This window comes from Cervus elaphus, chromosome 32 (assembly GCF_910594005.1).
Source record: "Cervus elaphus chromosome 32, mCerEla1.1, whole genome shotgun sequence".
Classification (NCBI taxonomy): Eukaryota; Metazoa; Chordata; class Mammalia; order Artiodactyla; family Cervidae; genus Cervus; species Cervus elaphus.
In genome coordinates, this window is record NC_057846.1 from 20,083,796 (window position 1) to 20,104,739 (window position 20,944).

Consider the following 20,944-nt stretch of genomic DNA (forward strand, 5'->3'; position numbering starts at 1 on the left):
TATAAAATGCTTTAAAGAATGCAAAATCATGCTATAAATATTTACACACACACACACACGTTTACATACTTGTGTTTCTGGGGGTTACAATATCACTGCAGATGGTGAGTGCAGCTGGAAATTAAAAGACACTTGCTCCTTGGAAGAAAAGTTATGACCAAACTAGACAACATTTTAGAAAGCAGAGACAGCAATTTGCCAACAAAGGTCCATCTAGTCAAAGCTATGGTTTTTCCAGTAGTCATGTATGGATGTGAGAGTTGAACTATAAAGAAAGCTGAGTGCTGAAGAATTGATGCTTTTGAACTGTGGTGTTGGAGAAGACTCTTGAGAGTCCCTTGGGCTGCAAGGAGATCCAACCAGTCCACCCTAAAGGAAATCAGTCCTGAATATTCATGGAAAGGACTGATACTGAGGCTGAAACTCCAATACTTTGGCCACCTGATGTGAAGAACTGTCTCATTGGAAAAGACCCTGATGCTGGGAAAGATTGAGGGCAGGAGGAGCAGGGGACGACAGAGGATGAGATGGTTGGATGGCATCACTGATTTGATGGACAGGAGTTTGAGCAAGCTCCGGGAGTTGGTGATGGACAGGGAAGCCTGGTGTGCTGCAGTCCGTGGGGTCGCAAAGAGTCACACACGACTGAGCGACTGAACTGTTCAGTCTTCACAACAATGTGCACAGCGATCTGAGCTCCAAGGTGAAGCTGCTTGGAGAAGCACAAGATGCTTACAATGGCATAAACACTGTGCAAGAAATAAGGAAAAATGGGTTCTCGTGTTGACACCGCTTATCACCTCTGGATCTTAGGGCAATTCACTGAACCTCAATTTTTCATTTGTAAGATGAGAGTACCCTATCTTCTTTCCTAGCTCCAAAGATGTTACCTAGATTAAATACAGGAACGTCTGAGAAAGCATGTTGTAAATATAATATAAATATATATAAATATATAAAAATATATAAATAATATAAAAATAATATAGCAGTATAAAATACTATTCCTAGGTTTATTATATTGGTGCACTGAAAAACTTTAAAGGTGAAGAATTAACACACACACAAAACCTGTACATCAAGTTCAAGTTGACATATGTGGTAGTGAATTTAATTTTGCTTAGTATTCGAATGGATACATTGATGATTTTCAGGATTCATATTTATTTCTTATTGAATACAGACCAATACATAAAAACTTCCTTGAAAAGTTATTTTCAAAAGTGGTTTCAAAGGTTTAAGGAAAGCTGTAATCACACTGAATAATTAAAGTGGTAATAATATTGATCCACACTTCCTATAATAATAATGTCATCAAACATTTTGTAAAAATTAATTAAGTCTCACACTTTTGTTATTTGAAGATGAATTAATAATTCATGGAATAATGAGACCTGCACAGTCAACGCCATTAACTGTTCTTAACATGAGTTCAATCCCTCAGTCTTTTAATTTAATCACTAGAAAATTATTTTATCTTTTATTGACTTGTGTTTCAACTCTCCTCATTTCAATTTCTAATAAATGCATTTTTGCTTATTATTTAACAACTTTTAAGCTTTAAACATAATCTTACTGCCATGAACCTTTGAAATAAAAGGGAGATGTTTATGTACAGTGTCTTTCATTCTGTAAGAAGTCACATAAGCAAGGAAGATGTATTTGATTTATTTTGAAGTGGGAGAATTGTTTCCAAACACTTAAGAGAGAAAGGAATGCCATTTAGAGAACATAAAATCAGAATCTAAAATCTCTAGTACTTTTATTAACACTTTGAGGTCCCATCTCTCACTATGTACAGTTTTGACTCAATGTATTTAAGCTTCTCTGCTGGAAGAAAAACATGAATGTATGAATGGAAGCTTGAATTCCGATGTAGAATGACAGAATGTGTGGTTGCTCTTCTAAAGAGCTAATAGATCCTTTTTGAATTATCAAACAATGAAGATGAAGATGGAAAAGGTAATGTTACTTGTGAGAATATTTCCTTATTTTCCTTTTTCTTTCTTATTAATTTTTATCGGAGTGTAGTTGCTTTACAATGTTGTGTTAGTTTCTGCTGTACAGCAAAGTGAACGAGCTCCATGTGTTCATCTATCCCCTCTTGTTAATTTCCTTCTCATTTAGGTCCCCACAGAGCCCTGTCTCACACACCTGTGCAGTTCAGTTTAGTTCAGCCGCTCAGTCGTGTCCAACTCTTTGCGACCCCATGAACCGCAGCACGCCAGGCCTCCCTGTCCATCACCAACTCCCGGAATTTACCCAAACCCAGGTCCATCGAGTCGGTGATGCCATCCAACCATCTCATCCTCTGTCGTCCCCTTCTCCTCCTGCCCCCAATCCCTCCCAGCATCAGGGTCTTTTCCAATGAGTCAACTCTTCACATGAGGTGGCCAAAGTATTGGAGCTTCAGCTTCAGCATCAGTCCTTCCAATGAACACTCAGGACTGATCTCCTTCAGGATGGACTGGTTGGATCTCCTTGCTGTCCAAGGGACTCTCAAGAGTCTTCTCCAATACCACAGTTCAAAAGCATCAATTCTCCGGCGCTCAGCTTTCTTCAACTGTGTTGTGCAGTAGGTTCTCAATAGTTATCTGTTTTATACAAATAAGATACTCTTGCATGGTTAATTTGAAATTATTGCTTTATAATAAATAACTGATTCCCAAACTCCCTGTATTATCTCTGAAGCTTCAAAAAAACTAACAATCACATTATTATTTCTTCTCAATAGGCTGCCTGCCTCTTGCGCTTTCAGGATAACAGAACAGTATTCCATCCTAAAAATGTCTTCCTCTATCAAAGCACACCATTGGTATTATTGCAAGTATTAATAATGACAATAATAGTCTCATCTTCAGTGTCTACCACGTGCCAGGCCCTGTTCTGGGCATGCAGTCATGCAGTGTTGCTTTATCATTCCCGCATCAACCCTGTAATATCAGTATCGTTCTGTTCACTGTACGAGCAAACACATTGAGTAACTGAGGATCTTGACAAAAGTCGCAGAACTAGTTCGTGGCAGAACTGTTGTAAATCCTGGATTCAAATCTTTAGAGATGTATTTCCCAAACTTTTTAGACTTGGCTTCCCAGGTGGATCAGACGGTAAAGCGTCTGCCTGCAATGCGGGAGACCCGGGTTCGATCCCTGAGTCAGGAAGATCCCCTGGAGAAGGAAATGGCAACCCACTCCAGTACTCTTGCCTGGAGAATCCCACGGACAGAGGAGCCTAGGAGGCCCCAGTCCATGGGGTCGCAAAGAGTCGGACACGACTGAAGGACTTCACTTTCACTTTCTACTTTATTCTGTTATGCCCTCAGGGTGTTAGTTGCTCAGTCATGTCTGACTCTTTACAACCCTGTGAACTATAACCCACCAGGATCCTCTGTCCATGAGACTTTCCAGGCAAGAATATTGGAGTAGGTTGGCATTTCCTTCTCCAGGGGATCTTCCTGACCCAGGGATTGAATCTGAGTCTCTTGCATTACAGGCAGATTCTTTACCATCTGAGCCACCACGGAAGCCCTAATTCAAATATCCTATTAACTTGAACTCACTACTGGAAAAAAAAATGCAACAATTAATTTCTTAGTCATTTTCTTCTCCAATGGTTGCAGCCTTAGTGTTGTTTGGAGGGTGTAATTTAGGAGACAGAGGTTTGTCTTTGCTTTGCCTGGGGTGATAGATGAAGAACTGAAGCCCAAGGATAAGTTCTTGCCTGTAGAAGGCAGGTCTGTCTCCTTACCATGCAGAGGACTCGGGAACATGGATGAGTGCACCTCCAAAGGAACTTCACCTAGTTGACAACTTTACTCAGGGAAGCTGGCTGAAGGCCAATTCCCTGCTTATTTTCTGGATTCTGTTGCATTACATTGAATTTATATACATGTCCTTCTGTTCATACTCCATTAGCCAAAGCAAGTTACATGGCCATTAGCTCCAAAGAGATTAAAGGAGAGCATAAGACAACTAGAATATATGAACACTTTGGCTGTCATAACTAGAAATATGATACAAAAATAAACTAAACCTAGTTCCTTCCCTCAGATACAAAAGTGTATTCTAGGTGCGTTAAGAACATAAACATGAGTCAGATCTTAAAACCTGTAGAAAATACTGCAGAATGTCTTCATACATTTGAATAAGTGATCATTTCCTTAAAAAGGAAGAAATGATGCAGTTACAAAATGGTAGATATTATTATATTAAAGTCAAATACTTTCACATGACAGAAATATGTTTTCAAAAACTAAACAAATGTAAGCCATACACCAGGATAAAAACAACCCATCTGGTCAACAATAATTTCCAGTGTACCAGACATGCTTAAATATAAATAAGAAAAAGACAATCCAATACATAGATAATAAATAAGGACAGGTAATCCATGAGAGGGAAATGAGGAGTGGCCCATAATTACAGTTACATACAAGACGCTCAACTTAGGAAAACACAAATTAGGTACCATCACACATCCATCAGGAGGCAAAAGTCACCGAATTTAGAAAGACCAGTGTGTGAGACCGTGAATCCGTGGGAACTGTTTAATAGCCCCATGTGTGTGTGCATAAAGTTAACAGAACAATTTGTATTTATACGACAATTTGTATTATATTGTAAGACTGAAGGTGTGCCCAGTCTAGAAAAAAACAATATCCTTGTTCTTTTATGTCTCCTCTAAAACAAACACACAAGTAGTGATGCTTATGGTCATTCACTGTGGCACTGTTTGTAACAGTAAAATGTGAAAAGGAAAGTGAAGTCACTCAGTCCTATCTGATTCTGCAACCCCATGGACTGTAGCCTACCAGGCTCCTCCGTCCATGGAATTTTCCAGGCAAGAGTACTGGAGTGTGTTGCCATTTCCTTCCCCAGGGAATCTTCCCAACCCAGGGATCGAACCCGGGTCTCCTGCATCGCAGGCAGATGCTTCACCATCTGAGCCATAAGAAGATATCCCAAAAGAAAGGATGCATGCATTGGAATCTACTCCCTAGCAAGAAGGCTTTAACACAACAGCCATTGTGTCCCAGATTTAGTTGACGGCTGTGGCCTCATCACCCAGATTGCCACCTGGAATTTAGTAGATGCTCAGTAAATAATTAACTGAATAAATGAGTAATGATTGGGGTACTATGAAGAATCTAAAATAAATGAACCAGAGTTAAATATTGGCAATCTCAAAATTAATGTTGAGTGAAAAATGTGGATTGCAGGACATGTAGCTATAGCATCATTTATATAAATTATAAAGCACGTAAAACTCTATATAGTGTTGATGCAAAAATATACAGAAGCATCAAACCATGGACAGAAACGGCAGGCAAATTTGGTAACTAGAAAATGCAGATGCCACTGTGATTGTATCTGAATTGCTCTATTTAAAAAAGTGTATGTGGCAAAAACCGAGTGTTTTTAAAACCTCATTACTGCATTTTAACCTGAGTTTTTAAAATATCAACTTCTATACTCCCTTTGTATGAAAATGTTCTTGCTGAAATTATTTATTGAATGACTCAAAGTGCCTATATTAAATTCACAGAGCAACTCAGTAGGCAAATTTGCCTTTTAATGAAAGTGTTAGTCCCTTAGCCATATCTGCCTCTTTGCAACCCCATGGACTGTAGCTCCTCTGTCCATATAATAATTTATTACATTTTGATTTTCAATGACTTAGCACCTTATCAATAATTTATCAATTTTAGCTATTTTATTTACATTCCACCCATTTAAAGTATGAGTATAGTGTTGTGATTAAAGATCTCTGAACTGTATATAGAAGTTCATTATAGTCCCCTAGAATTTCACACTGACTGTTACGTTTACATCAGATAACACTTGATTTTATTTTTTTTTAATTGGAGGACAATTACTTTACAATATTGTGGTGATTTCTGCTGTGCATCAACATGGACCAGCCATAGGTATACATATGTCCCCCTGTTCTAGAACCTTCCTCCCAACTCCCTCCCCAACCCTCCCCCCGCCCAGATTGTCATAGAACACTGGCTTTGAGTTCCCTGCACCATACAGCAAATTCCCACTGGCTATCAGATAGAAAGTAGTGAGCGCCCAGAGTACCATCGCCACTGTACTCTACAAAAGCCATAGTCACAGACTCTTCTAGTCCTTCCCCTGCCTTTTGGGAGCTTACTGCTTAAAGATCTTTAAATATAGAAAAAAAAAAAATCTTTGTAATGCAACAGAGGAACCAGTTACATTAGTTCAGGCCATCGTCTCTTATGGCTTCTGTGATTGGACAGACGCTTTTTGTTCTGTTGGCATTTATAGCTCGGTTCTTTTGGGCAAAGATGAAACCTTATTCACTCTTTTCCGCACTCCCAAGCATATTGTTCACCCTTCATCAATAATGAAAAAAATAATCATGATATGTAACCATTCATTATAGTCGCTCTCAGCTATTCCATTCATCTCTTTATGATTTGCCTCTAATTCATCTTAATGTCTTTAATGACGATTTTAATTAAATAAAGCAGTTCTGTTCTGCATGGCCTTAGTTATGGATGAGGCTAAGTGGAATATACATGTGTAACAAGATGGTATTTATTTGTGACTTTAAGACCATCAAGGCTGTTTAATCCTTATCAGTGACATCAGTGTGGACCCAATTAGCACAGTTTGCAGCCACTTCATAATTCAAAAGAATGTGATCATTCGGCTGGAAGCACACTTGACAGAAACTCCATAGTCATGAAGGTAAAAGCTTGCAAGATCACCCACTAGGATGGAGAAGCTGTCATTCTTCCTTCAGTGCTGTTGAATACTAATGTCAAGGTCAGAATGGTGTAATTTTAGACTGCCAAAATATTGCTGGAATTGATATATCAGAAGATGTTTAAGAAAGTCAGGAAAGAGAACTTTGGGAAACTTTCATAAACTGTACTTTGATAGGACCCTTTAGTGCCTGGAGACAGGTCTCCATTTCACATTGTTTTATGCTGGAATCTTCTCCCAGTTCTCCTGCATAATGATTCAAATATTCATCCTTTCTTTTGTACCCTATATTAAATTTATATCTTCACTAAGATTTATGGCTATTGTAAAAATCGATTTCTTGGAGATTCTAATTTCCAAGGAAAGCCTGCTTTTGATAAGCATAACATAAACCCATTTCTGCCACAAGCAAGAGTATAAGATATGTTTAAGTTCAGTACAGTTTTCTAAAAATGTCATTTCAGTCATACTCTTCTCTTCCCACAGTATAGAGAATGAGAATATGATAAATGGAGAAGAATTTCTAAGATGATAACTTGTTTTAATTTATAATTATAATTGTTACATTATTATTAAATGGTATTTATCTATGGAACATTTTTTTGAAGTGTTTTTATATATGCTGTTTATGCTTTGTTCTTGGTTTAGTCACTAAACTGTGTCTGATTCTTCTGTGACCCCGTGGACTGTAGCCCTCCCAGCTCCTCTGTCCATGGGATTCTCCAGGCAAGAATACTGGAGTGGGTTGCCATTTCCTTCTCCAGGGGATCTGCCCGACCCAGGCATTGAACATACTTCTCCTGCATTTGAAGGCAAGTTCTTTACCACTGTGCCACCTGAGAAAGCCCTATTGGATACTTATAACAATTCTAGGGGTTCAGTTAAGTTCAGTCACTCAGTCGTGTCTGACTCTTTGCGACCCCATGAATTGCAGCACACCAGGCCTCCCTGTCCATCACCAACTCCCGGAGTTTACTCAAATTTATGTCCATCCAGTTGGTGATGCCATCCATTGAGTCGGTGGTGCCATCCAGCCATCTCATCCTCTGTCATCCCCTTCTCCTCCTGCCCCCAATCCCTCCCAGCATCAGGGTCTTTTCCAATGAGTCAACTCTTCGCATCAGATGGCCAAATTATTTGAGTTTCAGCTTCAGCATCAGTCCTTCCAATGAACACCCAGGACTGGTCTCCTTTAGGATGGACTGGTTGGATCTCCTTGCAGTCCAAGGGACTCTAAAGAGTCTTCTCCAACACCACAGTTCAAAAGCATCAATTCTTCGGCGCTCAGCTTTCTTCACAGTGGAGAACTGTATTTCTTGCCATTGTTTTGGAAGATATACCTGAGATTATAGTAGTTCTTGACTTCCTGAAAGTTCAGGGCATTCGAGTGTACCCCTAGTCTTGGAAACCAGACTCTGAAATATGGATTAGTGTATTTATATTATAATGCATTGGCCATTTATTCTAGTCTTCTTGAACATGATACCCTAAATAGTTGTCCAAATTTCGCTCTTTAAAAAAAAATTAAGGATAAAATAATATGCCAAAAGAATCACACATTTCTTTTATTGCTATTTTCAGTAAAAAAAAAAAAAAAGAGAAAAGAAAAAAAAATTAGCCTCCATTCACACAAATGAGGAAGAAAAAAATAAACAAAATCTTCATAGTTGTCTTCATCTGATTGACTTTACAAACATAAACATGTCAATGAGCTATGCCAAACAATACCTCAGTAGGATTGCTTTCCATATTCCAAATACATTTTGAAAGATGTCTAAAATGACATGTTTGCAGTAAAATGTACATGGCCGGGTGAACTTTCCTAGTCTTATCTTGCGCCTCAGTAACTCTAAAGAGATAGTGAAATCTTTTATTTTGCATCAGACATATTTTTAAAATATTTAAATCTTGCATTCAAATATTCCTTACCCTTCATAAACATACTGCTTACTTTTAACAATTTCTAATTTTAACCTACGCCTAAGGGCAGCTTTGCAGGGCTTTAGGGGCAGAAAGCAATCACCTTTATAAGTATTTCATGGTGGTTGTTTTAACCGAATCGATTCAACCTACATTAGACCATATCTTTGCTTAACTTTAAAAACAATTTATCAGCTTCCTAGGTGCTTTAAATCTTCTGAGATGATTATGTAGGCAGCATGACACACTTGCTCAAAGTTAAGCAATCTTTTATGATTTGGGTGTAGAATAAAAATTGATGCCCTATTTTAAATGACTAACAAGTTGGCCTTCAAATCATGGAATAAAGTTTTCAGTGAGCCATGCTAGCCCCTAGCATACCCAATGCCAATGTGTCAAGGACAAATCTAACACAAAGGTCACCCTCTGAGAGTTTAAAACATTAGAAGCAGCGGTAGAGAAAGTGGGCATGAACCAAAATATCTGAAGACACTGTATTTTTTCTAGCTTATCTCAACTCTTGCTCAAATAGCTATTCTGTCTTTTCATATGCCGTGTTTGTGTTAAATCTGAGTAGTATTAATTATATAGATAATCCAGCAAGCACTTACGGGATCAACCAGGCCCTGTGAAGAGTCCTGGGGATTCATCAATACATGAAATAAGTTCCTGCCCTTGAGATGCTCAAAGTCCAGGGGAAGCATTTGAACTATAAATAGCCAAAGACAGTATGATATATTCATATTCTGTGATTCTCTTTGTGTTTCACTGACCAATCCCTCTGTTCCTTAAAGGAAGAGAGTGGCATCTTAAGTGTTAAGATATGTATAAGAATAGCAATATTAAAATAAACAACACAGATAGAGACAAAGGAGACTGCAATTACACCATGCATAAGAGTCAACACAGTGTTCGCCATCTCTTAGTCCTAGAAGACGGAGCTGGTCAGAAACCTAAGCAAAGCCAATGGTTGGATTTTCACACAGTAAATTGTTGTGTGCCGAGCAGCCACCCGCTCCCAGGAATGCTGTGTCCCGCTAGACAAGAGTCGTGTCTACGTGGAAAGGTTCATCTCCCTGTTGCTCCGCTCCAGCCCTGGGTCTTGACGAGCCAGCCATGCCCCTGTCTTCTGGGTTGGTCTGAGGCTCAGCTTGTTTGCACAGTCCTAGGGCAATGGCCGCATGGGTTTGCCGGGCACGTGAACTTGAGGATTTGAACATGGGGCCCCAGTGTTTGACAGCTTACCCACAGGTCCTGTTGACTTGCCAGGATTGTTTAACCCTGGCAAGCCTCAGTGTTCTCGTTTTAAATGTGAGCAAAATAAACATCTACCTTGAAAGTTACAATGAGAACTAAGGGAAATGAAGTCTGAGTCCTCCCACCTAGTTGGCCAATCAATTAATCGTTTTTCCTCCTTCTTTCTTCTCTTTCCTCCTTAGTTTATTTCTTTTTTGTTTCCTTCTCCATAATCATCTCATTTTCAAGTTGCAACCCAGTGTGAACCAGATTTATAAGAGGTCGGAAAGCAAATACAAGTGACTATGGTCTCCCAGTAATTCACAGTGAACTATAATAATCTCTGACTCTAAGATCTCAAGGCTGGTGTGAAGATCAAATGAGATAATGCAAGTAACACACTTAATACATAGTAAGTACTCAATAAATATCAGCCTTTGATAGCTGTAGTCTAGCCTGATTTCACTGTGGAAGTCAAGTGGAATTGCTAATTGTGCAAGGATTGGATGAAATAATACAAGCCAAACACAGCGTATACCAAGTGCTCAATAACAATTAGTTGCTCTTAGTTTCTCCTAGCTTGGTTTTTCCTGCCTGAGTGGAAGCAGAATTGGCAAAATGATCCTAGGATAAGGCTTCTGCTGTTATCCCATACCCTGCAGGCAGCCTTTGATGGTAACTGAGGAAATTGTTTTATCTTGTACCTGCCATGAAGCAAGCTATTGGCATGGTCATAATACTTGCTGAGAACTGGGGGCCGGCAGAGGAAAAAGAATGACTTATCTGAGCTCACAGAACAAATCATCACATTCACCAGAACCAGAAAGAGAGAGAAAATAAGGCAGAAGCACATTTAAATTTTATACTAGATCTGAAGCAGTGATCATAATTTCCACCTGGATGCTCTTCTAATCTACTGAGTTAGAGTTTTACAGGACTTCCTTAGTGGCTCAGATGGTAAAGAATCTGGCTACAATATGGGAGATCTGGGTTTGATCCTGGGTCGGGATATCTCCTGGAGAAGGGAATGGCAACCCCACTCTGGTATTCTTGCTTGTAGAATTGCATGGACACAGGAGCCTGGCGGGATACAGTCGATGAGGTTGCAAAAAGAATCAGACACGACTGAGGGGCTAACACTTTCACTTCATACTTCACAGGGTTGCATTCATGAACATTAAAATTAATATTAAAATTCATAATGCCTTCCAAGTTACTTTTGCACATATCATCTTAGTTTTATAGTAAGTAAACATTTATTAGGTATATTACATATGTCACATTAGAGCTTTAAAAAATTGTATAACAAATCACAAGAGGGATGCCAAATATAATGGGATGCTTGATGATTTTTGTTTAAAATATTTCTTACCAGGGCTATGACTTAAAAATATTAACCTCAAATTCCAAAGGCCAAGGTTCCTATCAAGCTTTTAGGAAACTCATTAAAAAAAAAAAAATGTTGTCACCATGAATAACAATAAACTAATTATCACTCTGGGTTTTGGCTTTTATTTTCAACTCAAAACCCTAAAGCACACATTTTAAGGCTGCTTATGTATGCTAAAATATTCCATAGAAAAGTTTTCAGAAAGCTGGTCGGTGAGCCTAAATGTCCTGGTTATCTTCCTAACAAAGAAATTCAGTTGAACAGCTCAGCACAAAAGCAGGCCTTTCCGAAGCAACAGAAAAGACTGTTAAATCCCCCCCGCCACCAAAAGGTCTCTAATACGACATAATTTGATTTGGGATCCAAATACATTAAGAACAAGGCCTTCTTTCATTAAAGCAGTGACCCATTTTATGGCAGTGGATTGTGGCTTGTTCACCTCTTTATCCAAATGTGACTTCTGCTAACTAATGGAGTCCAGGCCCCGCCATTTTTAATGGGAGCATAAGTGTGGCAGTTGGAAGACTGAGCTTTTTTTTTTTTTTTCTCCCATTCAAGCCTGATGTTTCCTCTTTGAATCATAAAACTTGAGAAATGCATGTTGACGTTCCGAATTCGCACTGTGGGCACTGGCGGGGCATCACTGTAATTGTCAGTGACAGACATTCTTTCATAAAGATAAGTTCTCACCTAATTTGTGTGAAGCAGTCCCCAAGATTGTCACGGTAACAGCCGGCACATGGGCAGTATTGCTTTCAAATAGCATGCATGTGCCAGATGCCAAAATGAAAGTTTGTGGAAATGACATCTGCAATTGAAAAAACTACGCCTCATCGAAACCATGGGGGAATTCTGCTTTTCTGGGAGTTCTTTTGGTCAGTGCCCTTTTCATCTCAAATGACTACTTTATCACTTTGCTTGTATGCTGCCTGGTGCAATTTAGCAGTGAGGCATGAGGATGCTTGGGTCATATCACGGGCACCACAAAAGCAGTGAGTTTAGCACGACAGTGACCATGCAGGCCGAAGGACAGATGCGGGAACTCCTGGTGTCTCACAACTTCCCACACTTAATTTGATTTGTTTTTCTGCCGAGCAACGTTTTACAAATTCATTGATGGGACTTCTGTTAAGAAATAATGTCTACATGTGTGCTAAGTTGCTTTAGTCATGTTTGATTCTTTGCAACCCCATGGACTATAGCCCGCCAGGCTCCTCTGTCCATGGGATTCTCCAGGCAAGAATACTGGAGTGGGTCGTCATTTCCTCTTCCAGGGGATCTTCCCGACCCAAGGATCGAACCCACGTCTCTTATGTCTACCTGCATTGGCAGGTGGGTTCTTTACCTCTGGCGCCACCTGAGAAACCCAAGGAATAAAGACTACTCCTTACATGGTACTCACTGCGTGCCAGGTACCATCCAAATGATTGATGCCACAACTCATTTAATCTTCACAAGAGCCCTATGAAATACCTAGAATTGCTATTCCCATTTTACAGGTGAGAAAGTTGATACACAGAGATTAAGTAAGTTTGGAACTTAGATGGGGACACAAACTATGGTTACAGTGTCTGTGTGCTTAACCCCATATTATACTAGAAAAGGATGTTTGTGTAACGTAACTTTATGAGGTTAAAGCCTTTGACATATCATAGTATAATCATTGCTGTTACTGTTATTATATTTGCAGTGTGAACTCTGCAAATCACTCTCATGAAGTGATTATCTGCATAATTTGATCAGTATACACGGGATCTTTTGTACCCTGGGCAGAGCACCTCACCAGCTATCACTCTTTTCAGTCACAAGTGACTCAGAGATAATTTATATACACAATGTCTTTAATAACCAACATACCTTTTCCCATGCATAGTATTATTATTTGGTAAAACTGTTCATAATTGCATAATCGTGTTAATGGCACATAGAGTTGTTTAGTTTTAAGCTTCACCTCACAAACATTGCTTCCCTTTTCCCACTATGCTTAATTCATTTTGACAGCTTTACCGAAAATGTGAAACTTACAAATGCCCCCTTTGCTGACTTTCCCCCTCGGGGAGTGGGAGGTGTTGAGACTGCCTCCAACACTCAGCCTAACTCCCCTTGACCCCGATCTGCATGTGTGCCTGTGATGAAAATTCATGAGCTGCCCCTTTCTTTGAGAGTGAGCAGGATCTTCCAATTCCTCTCTGTGCGTAACAGCGAGAGGACACCTTTGTAGGAGTCCAGGTGGGGAGGACACGGTCCCCTGCATGGTTCAGGGGAGAACAGGCACTCTGATCAGAGGAGGGGGCGGCACCTAACTTGCAGCGGCCCTGCTCAGGCCTCTGTTGGCTCCTGGCTATGCCATCCCCCGACAGGGTCTCCAGGAGATGGACTAAACGTGTTTATTAGCTCTATCTTATTCAGCTACCTCCTACTAAAAGTACTGGGTTTTTTTTTTTTTTCTTTTTTCAATGTTATACTTTAAGGGAAAGTAATGTTTTAAAGAAAGTGAAAAGTGAAAGTAAAGTCACTCAATTGTGTCCAACTCTTTGCCACCCCATGGACTGTAGCCTGTCAGGCTCCTCCATCCATGGGATTTTCCAGGCAAGAGTACTGGAGTGGGTTACCATTTCCTTCTCCAGGGGATCTGCCTGACCCAGGGATCGAACCTGGGTCTTGCACATTGCAGGCAGACTCTTTGCCATCTGAGCCTAGACTTGAACTGATTATCATAACTGGAACCTAAATGTACTCAGGAAACATAAATAAGATACAGGCACAATGGTAGAATTGCTGTGATGCTGATGAAAAAATTATTCAAAAGAGATTGCTGAAACTCTAAGTCATAAGGTATTATAGGTTATTTTGAAAGGATTTTTTGAAAAGAAATTCACCTAATGTAGCATTCACCATGTTAAAATGAACAATTGAGTGGCATTCAGTACAGTCACGATGGCATGCAACCACTGTGCCTCTCTAGTTTCAAGTGTTACCAAAGTAAAACCCTTTACCTATTAAGCAGTTTCTCTCCATTCTCTGAAAACCCTGGTCACTAGGAGAGTGCTTTACTTTCCTATGGACTGATTGTTCTGAAGCTTCCTTGTAAGTGGATCATACAACATATGACCCTTTGTGTCTGGCTTCACTTAACGTTATGTTTTCAAGTTTAATCCTTGCTGTAGTGCATATCAGTACTGTATTCTTCTGTTTGCCTAAGTATTCCATTATATATATATATTTTTATTTATTTTATTATTTTTGTTTATTTATTTATATTTATATATGTAAACATATATATTTATATATATGAAATATACATCATGTTTATACCATGATTTGATCTATTCATCCATTCAAGGCCATTTGGGATTTTTTTTATTTTTCACCTTTGAGCTATTCTGAATACTGTTGCTATAAACAAACATGTACATATATTTGTTTAAATAATTGTCTTCAATTTTGGGGGGAGGGGTGTATACCTAAGAGTGGAATTGTGGGGTCATTAGATTATCTTTTACTTAACTTTGAAGATTCTGCATCTTCCTGGGGTCAACTAGTATGGTCCCTGCTGGTTCTTATCCTGTGCTTGGTTGATTTTTCCAACCTGTTTCATCCACAGTTTCATCTTCTTTCCGTCTCCCCTTCTATTCATTCTTTCAAATTCAGTTTAGGCATCACTTTTTAAGCTTCAAAATATTGTGTTATACTTCTGTACTCTTGTATTCTCTTTTGATGCCAATCTGCAGAACAAAGAGAGACAGGATGAATTCCAGTGTCAAATATTACTTTAAATAAGTGATATTAATTCAGTCATTCAACAAACATTAGTAAGTTTCTTTGACCTAAGCTCTGTGTTAAGCATCAGGAACAAAGAATTAAATGAAATAAAAGTGGTCACTGTCCTAATAAGAGTTTTCAATTTTAAAAACAAATAGGGAAGTGAGTTTTTTCTAGACCTCAATTTGATTTCCAAAAGCGATAAATTGTATTGTGTCATTTTTCAAAGGTGAATTGTTTATGTGTACATTTGAATCCTGATCACATCCCTTTTGTCTCAGTCTTATTCCTTCCCTAATTAGTTCTAACTTTCAGTTGTGGCCTTGTAGTAACTAGAAGAGCCTTAGGCGTAACTGATGCTTTCATAACTGTCCTGTGATAGACTGGCAAAGCACAAGTCCAAAACACCATCTTGAAAAGCTACATTTCATTCATATAATGAGCTATATGTGTATTTCTAGCATGTCCATATGCAGGTCAGGAAGCAACAGTTAGAACTGGACATGGAACAACAGACTGGTTCCAAATAGGAAAAGGAGTACATCAAGGCTGTATATTGCCACCCTGCGTATTTAACTTATATGCAGAGTACATCATGAGAAACACTGGGCTGGAAGAAGCACAAGCTGGAATCAAGATTGCCAGGAGAAATATCAATAACCTCAAATATGCAGATGATACCACCCTTATGGCAGAAAGTGAAGAGGAACTAAAAAGCCTCTTGATGAAAGTGAAGGAGGAGAGTGAAAAAGTTGGCTTAAAGCTCAACATTCAGAAAACTAATATCATGGCATCCGGTCCCATCACTTCATGGCAGATAGTTGGGGAAACAGTGGAAACAGTGGCTGACTTGATTTTTCTGGGCTCCAAAATCACTGCAGATGGTGACTGCAGCCATGAAATTAAAAGACGCTTACTCCTTGGAAGGAAAGTTATGACCAACCTAGATAGCATATTAAAAAGCAGAGACATTACTTGGCCAACAAAGGTCCGTCTAGTCAAGGCTATGGTTTTTCCAGTGGTCATGTATGGATGTGAGAGTTGGACTATGAAGAAGGCTGAGCGCTGAAGAATTGATGCTTTTGAACTTGGTGTTGGAGAAGACTCTTGAGAGTCCCTTGGACTGCAAGGAGATCCAACCAGTCCATCCTGAAGGAGATCAGTCCTGGGTGTTCATGGGAAGGACTGATGCTGAAGCTGAAGCTCCAATACTTTGGCCACCTCATGTGAAGAGTTGACTCATTGGAAAAGACCCTGATGCTGGGAGGGATTGGGGGCAGGAGGTGAAGGGGACGACAGAGGATGAGATGGTTGGATGGCATCACTGACTGATGGACATGAGTTTGAATAAACTCTGGGAGTCAGTGATGGACAGGGAGGCCTGGTGTGCTGCAGTCCATGGGATCACAAAGAGTTGGACATGACTGAGCGACTAAACTGAACTAAGCTTGTCCATGGTCTTCCCTGGTGGCTTAGATGGTAAAGAATCTGCCTGCAATGAGGGCGAACTTGGGTTCAATCCCTGGCAGGAAGATCCCCTGGAGAAGGAAATGGCTACCTACTCCAGTATTCTTGCCTAGAGAATTCAATTTTAAAATAATAGAATATTCTTTTTGCATTTGAGGTGTATAAGTCTTTAAAAATTGTAATAAATTTAAAAATTCATGTTAAGTGCTTTAAAATGAATCCCTAATCAAAGTGATCATTTTATAAATTATAAACAGTAAGATTTTTGAAGTTGGAAGATTGCTAGAGTTAAATGGATGATGATGACATAGAAGTATGTACTAGGTTATAGACTAGATCTATAAATCACAAAACAGAGTGGTTTGAATGAGATAAAAGTTCATTAGTCTCTCATGTAGCAACCAAGAGCCAATATGAACTCTAAGATTTTTCCTCTGTGTTCAAGATGGCTGTCACAGCTCCAGGCAAAGCATCTACATTCCAGTGGGTGAGAATGAATCAGTTTAGGCCACACCCATTCTGTTTAGAAGTGCAACCAGTGAATGGTACACATCACTTCCATTCATATTCCAGTAACCACAACTTTGTCCTGTGTCCACATAATCAAAGGAGGTTTGGAAATGTGACCATGTAGTCTAAAACTTGAGAACTCTAATGTAATAGAAAAAAAGAAAAAAAACAATGTGCATGAATCTGCCATAGGGTGAATCCTCTGTCATGAAGAACGTTCCAGTTGATTAACATAAATTCCAAGCTAATGAAAATATAGTCTGAGATTCCAGAGTCTAGAATGTATTCCTAACTCTTTTCAATAATAGATCAAATTTAGAGTAGCAGTCTAGAAATAAGTATGGTTTGGAGGATCAGTCTGGAAATAATAATCTAATGTTGAGGCTTCCCATGTAGCTCAGTGGTAAAAAATCCACCTACCAACACAGGAGACTTGGGAAGATCCTGTGAGTTGGGAAGATCCCCTGGAGAAGGAAATGGCAACCCACTCCAGTATTTTTGCCTGAAAAATCCCATGGACAGAGGAGCCTGGTAGGCTACAGTCCATGGAGTCACAGTGAGTCAGACATGATTGTGGCTAAGCACACACCTATATTCTTAGTAGCTGTATCTCTATTTATTATCTTTGGTTTCAAGTATGTGAAAAATAATAGTCAAGTTTGGCTAAACTCAGCTTCTCTTCAGTAAAAAGCTCTTTAAAAAATTAAGAATTGTTGTGGGTAGAAAATACCAAATATATATGTATATATATTCCTTACTTTTGGGTCATCTCCCACTTCTGCAAAACCAATGGTACTGCAATAGACTTTTGTGTGTGTATGTAAATTATTTAAAAATTTTGATTCAACTAACAAATCTAATTTAATATGAAAGGACAGAATCCGTTTCTTTAAGAAATCTGCCATAAAGATGCATTTTACACTTGAAGTTAAACTTTTCAATAATTTATTCCCTCTCTAGGCTGCATGAAATTCTAAATTGCTCAAATTACTGCTTGGGTACACAGATGACCTCGTACCGGGGCACACCTGATGGCAATTGTTTATATATAGAACACAATTCTGATCAATCTCTGACACTTACTACTGGCTTCCTGCTGCTCAAAAATGTGTACCGTAATAGCATTTGTATGTTTTCCTTTTCCCTCAAGGCTTTAGATTCTTTCTTTACAAGAACATGGAAAATTAGGATGAACATTACAGTCAGAACATAATAGAAGTAGCCCAAGCCATATGATTGTATTCTAAGATAGTCTATGGTATTTACTAAATAAAAATATTTTATCTGTATATAAAAATATATCTGGATAGATGTAAGTGTACAGAGATTTACTTATGTATATATCTTTTGTTTATTTCAGAATTATAAGAATTCTAATCATTATGAACCTCTAATATGCAATATGGTGTCAAGATTTCAACCTAGAATAATTTTTATAAAGAGTTAAATGAAAAAATCTAAACAAATTACTGAAAATTCATAGAATTGGAATATATATGTGTGTGTATGTATATATATACATAACTCTTTGGAGAACTAGTTCTCCAGACAGCTGATATATCCATAAATAACAGCTCTAATATTATTAATTTCAAGGTGTTCAGATCATTATGTTAATCAGCAATTAAATGTATGCTAAATTGTTATTTAGTTTGTTTTTTTTTTAAAGAAATGGATAATGAAACCAATCTGTTTTAAACCTGAATCTGTTTCAACAAAAACAACTATCATTCAGGATTGTGTGATAGGACAGAAAATTATTTACCTTATGTTATTCTTTTGATATTTATTTAAGGCTAGTATGTGTTCTTTCTGTTTCTTAGGAGGAAGGTCACAGAGCCTGCTATGGAAGATCACTTGCCCTAGTAGTTTCATTGCAGTGACACGGAGAATGTATATGTAGACCAAAACTCTTGTGAATATAGATAGGTTTAAAAAATCTTTTGAATCTTTAAAAAAGAGAGAGAGATCAGTGAGATAATAAAGAGACTGGTAGGAAGCCTAACTCAAGGATGAGGCATATATGGTCCTTTTCTTGTTGATTGGCTTCTTATCCTCCAGTGACCTCAGGTTTTTTCATCCCCAACACTCTTTCCTAACCACTGGGTCTAAAGGAGTTTCCTCTTTACAGCACTCTCTGAAATTATTCTGTCCACACACTTATTTGTTTGTTTGTCTACCTGCCAAAATATAAGCTCTAGTGGATCAGAGAGCTTGATTCTCTGGCTTCAGCTGGGTCCTCAGTGCCTTGGCCATAATGCTCAGTAAATATTTGTTGAAAAGGGGAAGAATCAATGAGGACCCTAGTGGAAAGGATTTGTATGTTTTCACAAATATAGAGTAAACACTTAAATTTGCAGTAGGTATTTTATAATTTCTATTTTACCTTCTAGGTCTGTCTCAAATCTTCCCAGTTCTTGTCCACTGCCATCACCAGCTCCCTGTCCTCTTCCTTGAACAGGCACCAGGGCACCTGTCTCAGTCTCTACTCAGATAACAACCCCCACAAATGTTCCCCAATCCACAGGTATTCCTGAAGCAGAATTTTTTTTTTTTAATTTTGGGACTCAAACTTTCTCATATTAACTGAAATTGTTAGTCGCTCAGCCGAGTCAGATTCTTTGCGACCCCATGATCTGTCCATGGAATTCTGCAGGCAAGACTACTAGAGGTGGGTTGTCATTCCCTTCTCCAGGGGATCTTCCTGACCCAGGGATTGAACTCAGGTCTCCTGCATTGCAGGCAGATTCTTTACCATCCGAGCTACCACTTGTGTTAAACTCCTACTTAAATCACTTTGAATTTTCCGATCCCTCTTAGGCCCATATTTTTTACTTATTCTCCAAGGTCTTAAAGACCTAGTCTCTGGCTCTCAGGTCCTCCATGACTTCGTTCTCCTCTATTATTCTCTGCAGTCCAGACAGGCTCCATTTCTCAGAAGACTTTTATTTGTGGTTAAGACTACCTGGCCTGTTCTACCCACCCCATCCTGTTTAGCTCATTATTAGCTATCTGGCTATAAATCCAGTGCTTAAATCATTGCCTGGGAGCTGTTAGTCTAGAGAGAAGCTATGGTGCTAAGCTGAGGGATGCTAAGGTTGTAGTTCCTTCACATTGCCCTCTATTCATTTCTTGGAGGATGTCCATCTCCATGTCCTGTCATGGAAACTATGAAAGAAGAACTGCAGCTAATTACCCCCAGGAGTAGTATGCAATCAGCTACCATTATGCCCTCTACCCACCCCTAAATATCCATACTTTAAACCATAAAAGAATGCTAAGGATGTAGTCAGTTCTTCAAACATGTATTCATTCATAATCATTCATTCAAAAATATTTACTGCAATTGGACATGTGCCAGGAACTGAGGCATGAACTTTGATGAACCCCTGGTCGTGATGATCTTTCTCGTTGTTATATACTTTTCCTCTTTCCCTCTGTCTCTTCAATATCTTCAAATCCTTTGTGGAGACTTGCTTTTCGTTCACAGCCCAGCATAAATATGATCTCTTATCTGAAGTTTCTCTGAACTCCTTCAGGCTGAATTAATTGTTCATTTATCTGTGTTCCCAAAGGAGTTGGTTCATATGTTTTTTTAAAGTACTTATCACATTGTGTTATAACTATTTGCATATCTTTGTCCTTTCTGGACTTTTTTCTTTGTGGCAGGAACCATATCATATACACAGTTAAGTCCCTCACTCCCTTCTCTCCTACTTATATCCCTGGCTTTCTTCACAGCACTTGGCATAGAACAGGCACTATTTAAATATTAGTTGCTACTTTAATGCCTAGAATTCTTCAAATATCCACGGACGCCGTCATGAATAGCAAGATGTAAATGATTATAGGATATATTTTACAATCTTTTCCAGATGACTTGTTAAATACATTCTCATGGCATTGTTGATTCTTTAAGGGA